The sequence below is a fragment of the Lactuca saligna genome, chromosome 2 (assembly GCF_052625555.1).
Source record: "Lactuca saligna cultivar CGN05327 chromosome 2, ASM5262555v1, whole genome shotgun sequence".
NCBI lineage: Eukaryota > Viridiplantae > Streptophyta > Magnoliopsida > Asterales > Asteraceae > Lactuca > Lactuca saligna.
In genome coordinates, this window is record NC_136418.1 from 55,046,045 (window position 1) to 55,058,837 (window position 12,793).

Here is a 12,793-nt window from a genome sequence, read left to right on the forward strand (position 1 = left end):
AGCCAACTTTCCATTAAGGAAAGCGGTTTTGACATCCATTTGCCAAATTTCATAGTCATGAAATGCGGCTATGGCTAATAGAACCCGAATAGACTTAATCTTGGCTACCGGAGAAAAGGTCTCATCATAATCCACTCCAGGAATTTGAGAGAAGCCCTTTGCAACCAGTCTAGCCTTATAAGTGTGTACTTTACCATCCATGTCGGTCTTCTTCTTGAAGACCCATTTGCACCCTACAGTCTTTCGACCTGGTACATTCTCAACCAAGTTCCAAACTTGATTGTCATACATGGATTGTATCTCGCTATCCATAGCCTCTTTCCATTTAGCAGACTCGGGGCCTGCCACGGCTTCCTCGTAGCTGTTAGGGTCATCTTGACTTACTAGTGTTCCATCACTAATAGGTGTCTCACCTTCTGCAGTAATATGGAATCCATAGTAATTCTCAGGTGCACTCCTAACTCTCGTGGAATGCCTCAGAGGTACAGATTCGTCAATTGGCTCAACAGGAGTTTCCTCCTCAAGTTGAGGGCTAGAGTTTGAAGTTCCTTCACCACTTGACTCTTGAATTTCTTCAAGATCAATTTGCCTCCCACTGTCTCCTTGACTTATAAACTCTCTTTCTCGAGAGACTCCTCTTCTTGCTACAAAGACCACATTGTCACTAGGTCTGTAGAAGAGGTAACCAAAGGATTGCTGTGGGTAGCCGATGAAAATACACCTCTCGCTTCGGGGTTCGAGCTTATCATGAGTCTCGCGTCTCACGAAAGCCTCGCAACCCCAAATCTTGATGTGGTCTAGTTTAGGTACTTTACCAGTCCACATCTCGTGAGGAGTTTTGGCAACTTTTTTTGTAGGGACTAGATTAAGGATATGGGCGACAGTCTCTAAGGCATACCCCCAGAATGAGATTGGTAGCGAAGCTTGACTCATCATGGAACGAACCATGTCCAACAAGGTTCGATTACGCCTCTCAGCCACACCATTCAACTGCAGTGTCCTGGGAGGTGTCAATTGTGAGACAATCCCACATTCCGTTAGATAGTCGAGGAACTCTGAACTAAGATACTCACCACCTCGATCGGATCGAAGCATCTTAATGTTCCTGCCCAATTGATTCTCGACTTCCTGTTTAAATTCCTTAAACTTCTCGAAAGTCTCTGACTTATGATTGATTAAGTAGACATATCCATATCTACTGTAATCATCAGTAAAAGTCAAATAGTAACGATTAGCATCCCTTGTGGCATGTTTGAATGGTCCACACACATTCGTGTGTATAAGGTCCAACAAACCTTCACCTCTTTCACACAAGCCTGTGAAGGGTGACTTTGTCATTTTTCCAAGTAAGCATGATTCTCAACTATCATTTGACTTTAGGTCAAACGACTTCAAGACTCCATCCTTTTGGAGTTTGCCTATGCGTTTCTTGCTTATATGTCCAAGACGACAATGCCATAATGATGCTTTATCCAAGTTATTATTATTAGAAGAATCAATACACAAAACATTATTGCCTAAGTTATCTACAACAGACACAGCTTCATACACACCATCACAAGGTAATGCTTTAAAATAAAGAACATTATTAAAGAAAGCATCAATAGAACCAACTTCATTATTAAACGAAAAGGTAAACCCTTGTTTGTACAAAGCATGAAAGGAAATAATATTTCTTGCCATTCCTGGCGAGTAACAACACTTATTTAAATCTAAACTAAACCCACTACTTAGCGATAAAGTATAAACTCCAATCTTGGTGACAGGTGAAGCTTTCCTATTCCCCATTATCAAGTTTATTCTTCCTTGCTCCACATCCTCACTTCTTCTTAGTCCCTGCAAGTCACAACAAATATGAATACCACAACCGGTATGAAGGACCCAAGATTTCGAATGGGGTGAGTTATTAGAAATGATAGTGTAAATAGCTGCATGGTTGGGTTTGACTTTCCCATCCTTCACATCCTACTGGTACTTTGGGCAGTTTCGCTTCCAATGAGCTTTTTCATGACAATAGAAGCATTCAGCCTCTTTTGGGTCAGAAGAAGGAGTAATGAAACCTTTCTTGGTTCCACTTGAAGAAGAGCCATCAAGGGTCCGAGCCTTGGTACCCTTCGAAGATCTCTTTCTCTTCCTCCCTCGACTTCTCCCGATTGCCAAAACCGGAGTTGAGCTTGGAGTAGGAGTGATAGAAACCGACTTCCCCTTAAGACCTGTTTCTGCAGTCTTGAGAAGTCCCTGAAGTTTGCTGAGAGTGACCTCTTCCTTATTCATGTGATATGTCATGCGAAATTGATCATAGCACGATGGTAAGGAGCGCAAAATTATATCTATTGCAAGCTCCTCAGGGAGGTTCACATTAAGCTTCAGCAATCGATCCACATATCTTTGCATTTTCTGCATGTGGCTCGTGACGGAATCCCTGTCCTTCATCATGGTTGTTATCATGGAGCAGATGATTTCATACCTCTCTTGTCGTCCACTTTGATGGTATCTTTCCATCAAATCTTGGTGCATTTCATAAGGGTAGAAATCCTCATAAGACTTTTGGAGTTCAGCTGTCATTGTGGCCATCATGATGCAAGCTACTTTCGTAGCATCCCTTTCATGTGCCTGAAAGTCAGCGATCTCCTGAGAAGTTGCAGTGGTCTCATCAATCTCCTTAAGCTCCTTGTCAAGGACATATTCTTTGTCCTCGTAGCGGGTAATCATCCTGATGTTTCTGATCCATTCATTGAAGTTGGATCCATCAAAGGTGACTTTCCCACACAAACTCATAAGAGTAAAGGAGCCATTAGGATTTGAGCCAGAAGCATTATTTGAATACATCTGAAAGAGGAGAACAAGTTTAGTTTAGATTTAAGAGAGTCCTTAATAAAACACCCAAATGTAATATTAAGGCTAGGATCCAATCACAATATAATATAACTTAGAAGAGGTATGCCGTAATCTAAGCTATACCATATTTGAAAGGTAGGTGAATGACGATTCACCAATTTCCACCACGAAAACCGAAATATTAGATATTAGGTTTTTTATGATTGGTTCTTAGAAATTCCTAGATTCTTTGAGATTCAATGAACTTTTCAAAGGCATGTTTCAATCTCGAGAGTGCCCTCCAAGTTTTGTGATTGGGATACCGAGGATCACAAAACGAGGTGTGAAGTAACCATGCAAATCACTTCGTACCCTTAAAGTTTATCACTCAATCGATGTGCCGGTAAACCACACACGCTCCACCGATACTATAATAAACCTTAAGTCACCCTTTACCTACCTTGTTAAGTCCAAGTTAGTGTGCCGGTTAACCACACACGCTCCACCAACGACTTAGACAAAGTGTAAAGTGTAATTTCATGGATTAGCACCTTATTCACATTTTCCTAAAGTAAATAAGATTGGGAATTTAATAAAACATTTAGTTACTTTATAATATTCATCATACTTTGAATGAGAGTTTATAAGTCCTTGTCTTACCCGTTCGGCTAACGACCCTCCACCAGTCAAGCAAGCGGTGGGTGACAGTAGACACCCATTAAGTCACCATTTTATAGACAACAACCTTATACCCACCTTATAGACCGGCTTCGTGAATGAGGCGTACTAGCGGTAACACGACTTTATTCTTATACATATATATATATATATATATATATATATATATATATATATATATAATTATTAAATCATCATAATATAAGTATAAGGGTTGAATTTTAATTTTTAAAATTCTAGGGGTTGGAACTTAAAGTTTTAACTTAACTTTACTTGTTCCAAAACTTGAGGGCAAGTTTTGTAACTTTCTAAACTTTTCATTTCTTGTAACTTATGAGTTTAATAGAGTAATAAAATGAAGACTCTTCATTTTTCTAACTCTTGTGTTTGTTTTAATGGTTTTAATTCAAGTGTGACTCTTGGTTTTCCATAACTTGAGGACAAGTTATGGACTCCATTAAAACACATTATGATCAAGAATTAATCTACCACATAGGTTACAAATAATTCCTATGATCATCTAAAACATCATAAGAACAAGAACATGAATATGAACACATTCATAAATTACACTTAAAACTTTGTAATTTTGATAACTAGTTGTTGTAAATGAATTAGCAAAGACATTACACCACCAAAAACAAGTTTTCAATTACCAAAACAGTTTAGGGTAATGTTTCTAATTCATTTCCAGCAACTAAATCGAAATTCTGCAATCAGTCGACCCTACTCGCTGAGTGCATGAACTCACTCGCCGAGTTGGTTGAAGATACACATGAACTCGACGAGTCCCCCATATAGACTCGACGAGTCCGCTCGCAGACAACAAGATTTTCGACTTTTTTTTTTCAACTTTTAAGCACAAATAAAAAACAAACAAGCCTAGGCTCTGATACCACTGATGGGTTTTGAGCATTCTAACACTTCCTAAGTGTACATGCAACCCTAATAACCTTGGATCTATGTTTGTCTAATTATCATGTAAAGTTGAATTCCAAGGTTATATTCCTATCTAGCATACATGGGGAACAATTTTAACTTAAAGTATAGATAGAATAACTTACCTTGTTGTTGTTTGTGTTCCTTGAAACCTTGTGAGCCTAGCACCCCAAGTGCGATGCCTCAAATGCTTCACACAACACCAAATGCTCTTGGAAGAACTTATGAGAGAACACACACTTCTCAAAAATCGGCCAAGCCCTCTTGTTTTTTAGTGTAACCGATTTTGGTGGAGAATATGTTTCTTATATAGTGTTGACACATCTAGGGTTAAACCCTAATGTGTCATGACTCTTCATTTCCATGACCCATGGGTTTGTAACTCCCATGGAGCGTCCATGGAGCATCTTATGGGTAGAACCCAACTTGATAATCCATGGAGCCTCTTAGCCCACTATACAAGATATGAATGATTTACATAATCAACCCATATATTTAATTAGTTATCTTTTGATCACATAATTAATTCTAAATTAATTCTTGATCAAACTAATCAAATAATATTATTAATATATTAGAACTTATAATATATTAATAATCTCCAAGTGTTATTTCTCTCATTTAGTCTATCCAATTGCATGGTGCCATGCAACCCAAATGGACCATGCCGGGTCGGGTCAAGTACATACCAGAAATAGTTATGGACTTAGACACCTTATCCAACAGAGAGGTATAGTCATTGCATATGCATCCAAATAGTTGAAGCCCCTTGAGGCTAGATTTCTGATGCATGTCTTCGATTTGGGGGTTCTTGTTTTCACCATCAAGATTTGGCAACACTATCTCTATGGGGTTTGATGTACCATCTACAAGGATCACAAGAGTTTAAGATACCTCATGGATTAGCCAATTATGAACATGAAATAGAATAGGTTGCTTTATGTGGTCAAGGATTATGATTGTGAGATTCTATATCACCTAAGGAAGGCCAATGTGGTTACCGACACTTTGAGATGCAAGACGGATAGTGCTCATGTCTGAGAGCACTATTTGAGGATGACCATCAACTCCCCACTTCTAGAATTGATCAAGGAGGTTCAACATGAGTGAGTCAAGAAGGAAAATTGTAAGAAGAAGAGAATCAGAGGTTAGATTGACAGATATTCTACTAATAGTCACATACATTTGACTCAATACGGTTAGGTATGGCTGACATTTTTTGGAGGAGTTGGGAAGATAGTATTGGAGGAGGCTCATAAGTCTAGGTTTTGGATTCACCCTATAGCTAACAAGATATATCCATATTTAAGACTTAGTTGTTGGTGGTTCTATAAGAAGCAGGAGATAACGTGATATGTGGAGAGATGTTATAACTACCAGAGGGTCAAGGAAGAGCACCAGAGGCCGCATGGAAAACTTTAGCCTTTGCATGTACCTATAGGGATGTGAACGGCGGAAAATGGGATGGGGAGTGCATCCCCCGCCCCTGCCACTAAAAATTCCTTGTTCCCCCGTCCCCGGCCTGCCTACAAAATGTCCCAACCTTCCTACCCCCATCTTTGCCCCCATTCCCCCTCCCCCGATTGATTTTGGGCTGCTTTTTTTTAAGCTAAAAGAAGTTGTTGTTTGGGCTAAAAGAATCTACTTTTTAGGTATCCAATAATTATTTATAGTAAAATTTTAGATGTTAAAAATAAAAAAGGTATGACATCTTCAAAAAATTATACTAAAAACTTAAAAACAAATTTTTTGTTGAATTTTAAGAGCTTAAAATCATGTATATGTTTATTATATTTATATAAATAATATATGTAAATATATGTATAATTTATTAAGAGGGTCCCCATGGGGTTTCTGGACGGGATTGCCTACCCCTAACCCCACCCCTACAATTAAAACGGGGGTTAACCTTGCCCCCGCTCCTATCCCTGCCCAGTTTTTTTTTTTTTTTAATAAATACCCGCAAATGAGATGGGCCCCCATGGAAATGGGGTACCATGGGAATTTTTAACATCCCTAGGTACGTACGTGGAAATGGAAACAAATTAATGGATTTCACCACCAAGTTGCCGAGGATATCCATAGGATTTAATGTGATTTGGATAAATGTGAATTGGTTAACCAAGAGTGCTTACTTTATTTCCATTTGGGAGAGTTCTTCAGTCGAGAATGGCCGACATGTATGTGCATGAGATCATAGCTCGCCATAGAATGCCAGTTTCTATCGTCTCTGATTATGATGTGCACTTTACTTCCTGGTTTTGGCAGAAGTTTTACGAGGAGTTGGGCACTAGACTGCACTTCAACATGGCTTATCACCCTAAGAGTGATAGATAGAATGTGTGGACCATTCAAATGCTTAAGTCTCTGTTGAAGGATTGTATAATCAATTTTGATGGAAGTTGGTACTCCTACCTTCCCAAGCTGAGTTTTCTTATTACAACAATTATCATTCAAGTACTGGTACACCGCCTTTCCAGCTTCTCTAAAATAGGAAATATCACACATCAGTGTATTGGAGATAGGTTGGCCATAGGGTCATGGGGAGGATTGAGGTAGTCCTCCAGACGATAGATCTTATCCAACAAGTTAGGCAGAGGTTGGAGATATCTCAGAGCCGATAGAAGAGTTACGTTGATAAACGACAATCCAAGTTGGAGTTCTAGGTTGGAGACATGGTACTGCTGAATGTATCACATTAGAAGTGTGTTATATGCTTCAAGAAGAGCATAAATTTGGGGCCCCAATTTATTGGGACATTTTGAATGGTAGCTAGAGTAGGCAGTTTGCCCTATCAATTGGATTTTCCTAAGGAGCTTTGGCAGATCCATAGTACCTTTCATGTTTCCCTGCTTTAGAAATGTGTAGCTAACGATTCAGAAGTAATACCATTAGATGACATTTGGGTGGATGAGATTTCGTATGATGGCTTTAGTAGACCAAGCTTCTCACCTTGGGAATCCCAGATGATATCCATCAAGAAGAAGGATGGAACCTTATGAATGTGCATTGATTATTGGAAGCTAAATAAACTAAAGATCAAGAATAGATATCCATTCCTAAGGATCAACAAACTACTTGACCGAGTACAAGGATCCAACTTCTACTCAAAGGTTGATTTAAGATCGGTGTACCATCAACATCGAGTATAAGAGGAAGACATCCCAAAAATGGCATTAAGGATTCGCTATGACCATTATGAGATTTTAGTTATTACTTTCGATTTAACCAACACACCAGCAGTCTTTATGGATCTAATGAACCATGTCTATAAACTATACTTGGGCAAATTCCTGATTGTGTTTATCGATGATATATTGATATACTCACTAACCAAGGAAGTACGTGATTAACAATGATGTATCATCTTGGAATTGCTGAGAATAGAGAAATTATCAAATTCTCAAGATATCAGTTTTAGATAAAAGATGTACATTTTTTCGGTCATGTGGTCAAGAACAAGGGCATTCACATAGACCCTTCCAATATCAATGTGATAAAGAATTGGGGAGCATATACAACATCCACATATGTACACCAATTCTTAGGATTGGCATGCTACTACCGTAGATTCATCGAAAATTTCTATAAAATAGCCAAAACCCTCACAACACTAAAGCAAAAGGACATGAAGTTCAAATGGGAGGAAAAAAAGAATCTATATTCCAGAAACTAAAACACATGTTGTGTAGTGCACCAATCCTGTTGCTTTCTAGTAGGAACCGATGATTTTGTTGTCTATTATGACTACTCGCACAAGGGTATGGGGTGTGTGCTTATGCAAGGAGATAAGGTCATCGCCTATGAGTTACACCAACTTAATGAACAATTACACCACCTACGACTTGGAGATGGGAGATGTAATTTTCACCGTAAATTTCTAGTGAAAATACACATAAATCTACCATATACACCGACCATAAAAGTCTTCAGCACATCTTCAACCAAAAAGAGCTCAACATGAGACAAAAAAGATGGCTAGAGCTGTTGAATGACTATGATTGTGAAATCCGCTACCACCTGGGCAAGGCTAATGTGGTAGCTAACACCCAGAGTAGAAAAGAGTGAGTCAATCCCTGTAGAGTGAAAACACTTATGGTGACCATCCAATAAAATCTTCTCATCTAAATTAGAGAAACACAAATAGAGGCTCTTAAGGAAGAAAACAAGGTAGATGAATGCCTACTGGGGATGGAAAAACAATTTAATTCCTGGGATAATGGAAATTTACACCTTATAGACTGAATTTAGGTGTCCAAGTCCAGGTACATTAGGATCATTGCGATGGATAAAGCTAACAAAATAAGATACTCAGTTCATCTATCATCTGAAAAAATGTATATTGATTCAAGCAAGAGGTAGTGGTGGCCGAACTTGAAAACAAAAAATTGCCACCTACGTGAGCAGATGCTTGACCTACTCCAAGGCAAAGGAAAAATACCCTAAACCATCGGGTGTGCCCTACTAAAATTAGAGCAATTAGTCGTGGACTTTATAGTCTTAACGATATTTTTTGGTGGACTTAATCAGTGCACAAGAAAGTGTACTTGATACTTTACTTGACTCACACATCCATGTGAACAAGTAGTTAGTCTTAATTTTTCCAATGCTTAAAAGTTCTCATTCATCATGCTATACAACTTGCATGATTCCAAGTTTCTATCCAACTGAAACTTGGGTGATGAGAATCTTTCCTTATTTGGTAAATTTAGACACTACCACAAATGAAAGAATCAAATTCATATTTCCAATATTGCTCCTAATGGAATCTTATAAGCAACAAAAATTTCCACAAACGCCATTGTAAGGATACATAAAATAAATAAAATCTAAAATTTCCTTTTATTTTAAAACTTTGTGGAAAAACTTATCCTTACAATCCATATGAAAACTTGTTGTTATCTATTCCTAAGCAATATTTCATAACTCCTAAGAAGTAGCTCAAGAATCCGATCTTCAAACTATGCGATAGAAATCCATCTACGCAATCAGATTCAACATATTCTTTCTTTAAGTTTCTTCACTTTTATTTGATTCTTAAAACCTCACCATTTGACCCAGTCACATCATGTATCAAGAATCTTAGAATAGAAACTTAGCAGAGTTAGATAGTGGACTTTACCTGAAGTAGAGTCAAACTTATTGACTTTAACATCCTTAGGTAAATTTAGCAGCTTCGCAATCAATGCCCCTTCCTTTGGCAATTTATCATATGGACTCTTTGATAATGGTACATGCGACTATCACAGACTTAGCATTTCTCTTTACCATTTGATAAACCTAGTTGACTGTGGTCAATCCCTTTCCTTGGAAGAGAATGTTTTTTCTGGATTTCCAGTGTCACCATTGTCAATGTCCATAAAGTTTTTAGAAAGTTGATCTTTAGCAAATAGATAAGATCATTAAGGGTCTTGTCATAGTCTGTTTCATAGGAGTCCCAAAGGAACTCAATATGTGACTTAGAAAGTAGTTGAGCCACCAAATTTCTCAAGACTTTGACACCCAAGTTTCCTGGCTTGTCGATAGGTGACTACATCTCCAAGATGTGATCACACATAGACCTTTTCTTGCCAATAGGGCTTGAGTGACCTTAAACTTTTCAAGAACTTGTGGGTTAGGGAGAATAATTGGAGGAGGTGGAGGAAGTGAAGTTCCAATAGATTTGGGATGATCATAGATGTTTGAACTAGACATATTTTGGGAGATATTCAAGATAGTTGATTAAAAGTCCTTAATATAACACCCAATATGAGATATTAAGGCTAGGACCCTACAAACTATTTTATAACTTAGAAGAGGGATGCCATAATCCATGCTATAAAATATTTGAAGGTAGGTGAATGACGATTCACCAATTTCCACCAAGATAAACGAAATGTATTATTAGGTTTTAATTTGATTTGTAACTCCAAGATCTTTTGAGATTCATTGAAATTTTCAATGGCGTGTTTCAATCTCGAGTGTGCCCTTCAGGTTTTGTGACTGGGATGCCGAGGATCACAAAACAAGGTGTGAAGTAATCATGCAAATTACTTGGTACCCTTAAGTGTTAACCCCTCAATCGATGTGCCGGTTAACCACACACGCTCCATCGATACTATGATAAACATTAAGTTACCATTTTCCTACCTTGTTAAATACGAGTTAGTGTGCCGGTTAACCACACACGCTCCAGTAACCAACTTAAACGAAGTGCAAAGTATAATTTCATGGATTAGCACCTTATTCACATTTTCCTAAGTAACTAAGATTGGGTATTTATAAAAGATTCAGTTACTTAGTATTTATCATTAATACATTTAATGAAGGGAGAATTATAGTCCTTGTCCTACCCGTTCGGCTAATGATAGTCCACCAGTCAAGGAAGCGGTGGGTGAGAGTGGACAACCATTATACTGACATTTTATAGGTAGTAACCTTATACCCTCTTACAGACCGACTTCGTGAATGAGGCCTATTAATGGTAAGACTGACTTTACTCTTATATATATATATATATATATATATATATATATATATATATATAAATATTATTAACTTGTAAGATTATAAAGTATAAGTGTTGAATTTTAACTTTTAAAATTCTAAGGGCTAACTTGGAATTAAATATTCATAAGTGAAAACTTTTTCAAATTCCAAAACTTGAGGGTAAGTTTTGAAACTATTCAAAACTAATTAATTCCATAACTTATGAGTTTAAAGTAGTTTTAATTAAAACTCTTCAGGTTCCATAACTTGAGGACAAGTTATGGAAGACTTTAAACTAATTAAAACAAAAAACTTTTATTTTATTTTATAACTTATGGAATAAATTAAGGTTACACATTTTATTACTTAATGAAGTGACTCTTGAAGTTCCATAACTTGAGGACAAGTTATGGAGTCATAAAACCATTCAATGAGACAAGACTCTTCATTTCTTAACCTTTGCCAACTTTTAAGAGTTTTATGAAACTTAAATGTGACTTTTCGTATAACTTGAGGACAAATTACAAAAACACATTTTATAATCAACTCTTAGATTAAAATGGATTTAAAACACATAATCAATTAACTTTTCAATTAATCTAAGCAACTCATAAGAACAAGATAATTCAAATCATCAATCTTCAAGAAATTAGCTTGAACATACAAACTAATACAAATCTTGAAATTATGACAATTATCTTAGAAATTGGATTAGCATGAACATTACCACATCAAAAACAAGTTTATAAGTCCAAAAACATCTTAGGGTAATGTTCGTAGTCCAATTCCAGCCAAAAAAGTCGAATATGTGATGTCTGGGGGTCCAACTCATCGAGTGCATCAACCAACTCGGCGAGTTGGATCGATTTGATCACTTTTAGGCATGGACTCACCGAGTCTCCTGATGGAATCGCCGAGTTTGATGCCCAGACAACAAACAACTTCGATTTTTTAATCAGTTTTGCAAGTATAACAAGAAAACAAGCCTAGGCTCTGATACCACTGTTGGGATATGAGCATTCTAACACTCCTAAGTGTACATGCAACCCTTAATACCTTGGATCTATGTTTTCTCTATTATACATACAAATATGAACATCCAAGGTATTATCCTAATCTAGCATACAAAATAATGAATACAACAAGATATAATACATACCTCTTTGATGTAGAATGTCTTCATGAAGCTTGAGTACCTAGTGCCTCAAGTGTGACACCTCAAATGGTTCATACAACACCAAACACACTTGGAATAACTTGAGAGAAACTTGAACACTCCTAAAATCGGCTAGCCGTTTCTTATTATTCATAGTCTTGATTTTTCCCAAAGAATATGATCTTATATAGTTGTTACAATTAGGGTAAACCCTAATTGTCATGGCCTTCCATTTCCTTCGATCCATGGGTTCTAATACACCATGGAGCATCCATGGACCATCCTATGGGTTTAGCCCAACTTGATTATCCATGGAGCATTAGCGCACTATACAAGTATGGATGATTTACACAATCAACCCATATATTTAATTAGTCTTCTTTTGTTCACTTAATTAATCCTAGATTAATTCTTGATTAATACTAATTAAATAATCTTATTAATATATTAGAACTTATAATATATTAACCAACCTTAAGTGTTATTTCTCTGATTATAGTCTATCCAAGTGCAAGTGCATGATGCCATGCAACCCAAATGGACCATGCCAGATCGGGTCAAGTCTTACCAATTATACTTATGGACTTAGACATTAATCCAACATTTATGGTTGCATATCTTTTATAGGTTGATATACTTAGTTCACTATAAAAAATGCTTTGATACAAATCTATCACACCCCAAACCCGGAACGGTAGAAACGTTCGGGGGTTGAGGACGTCATATGTAGTATCA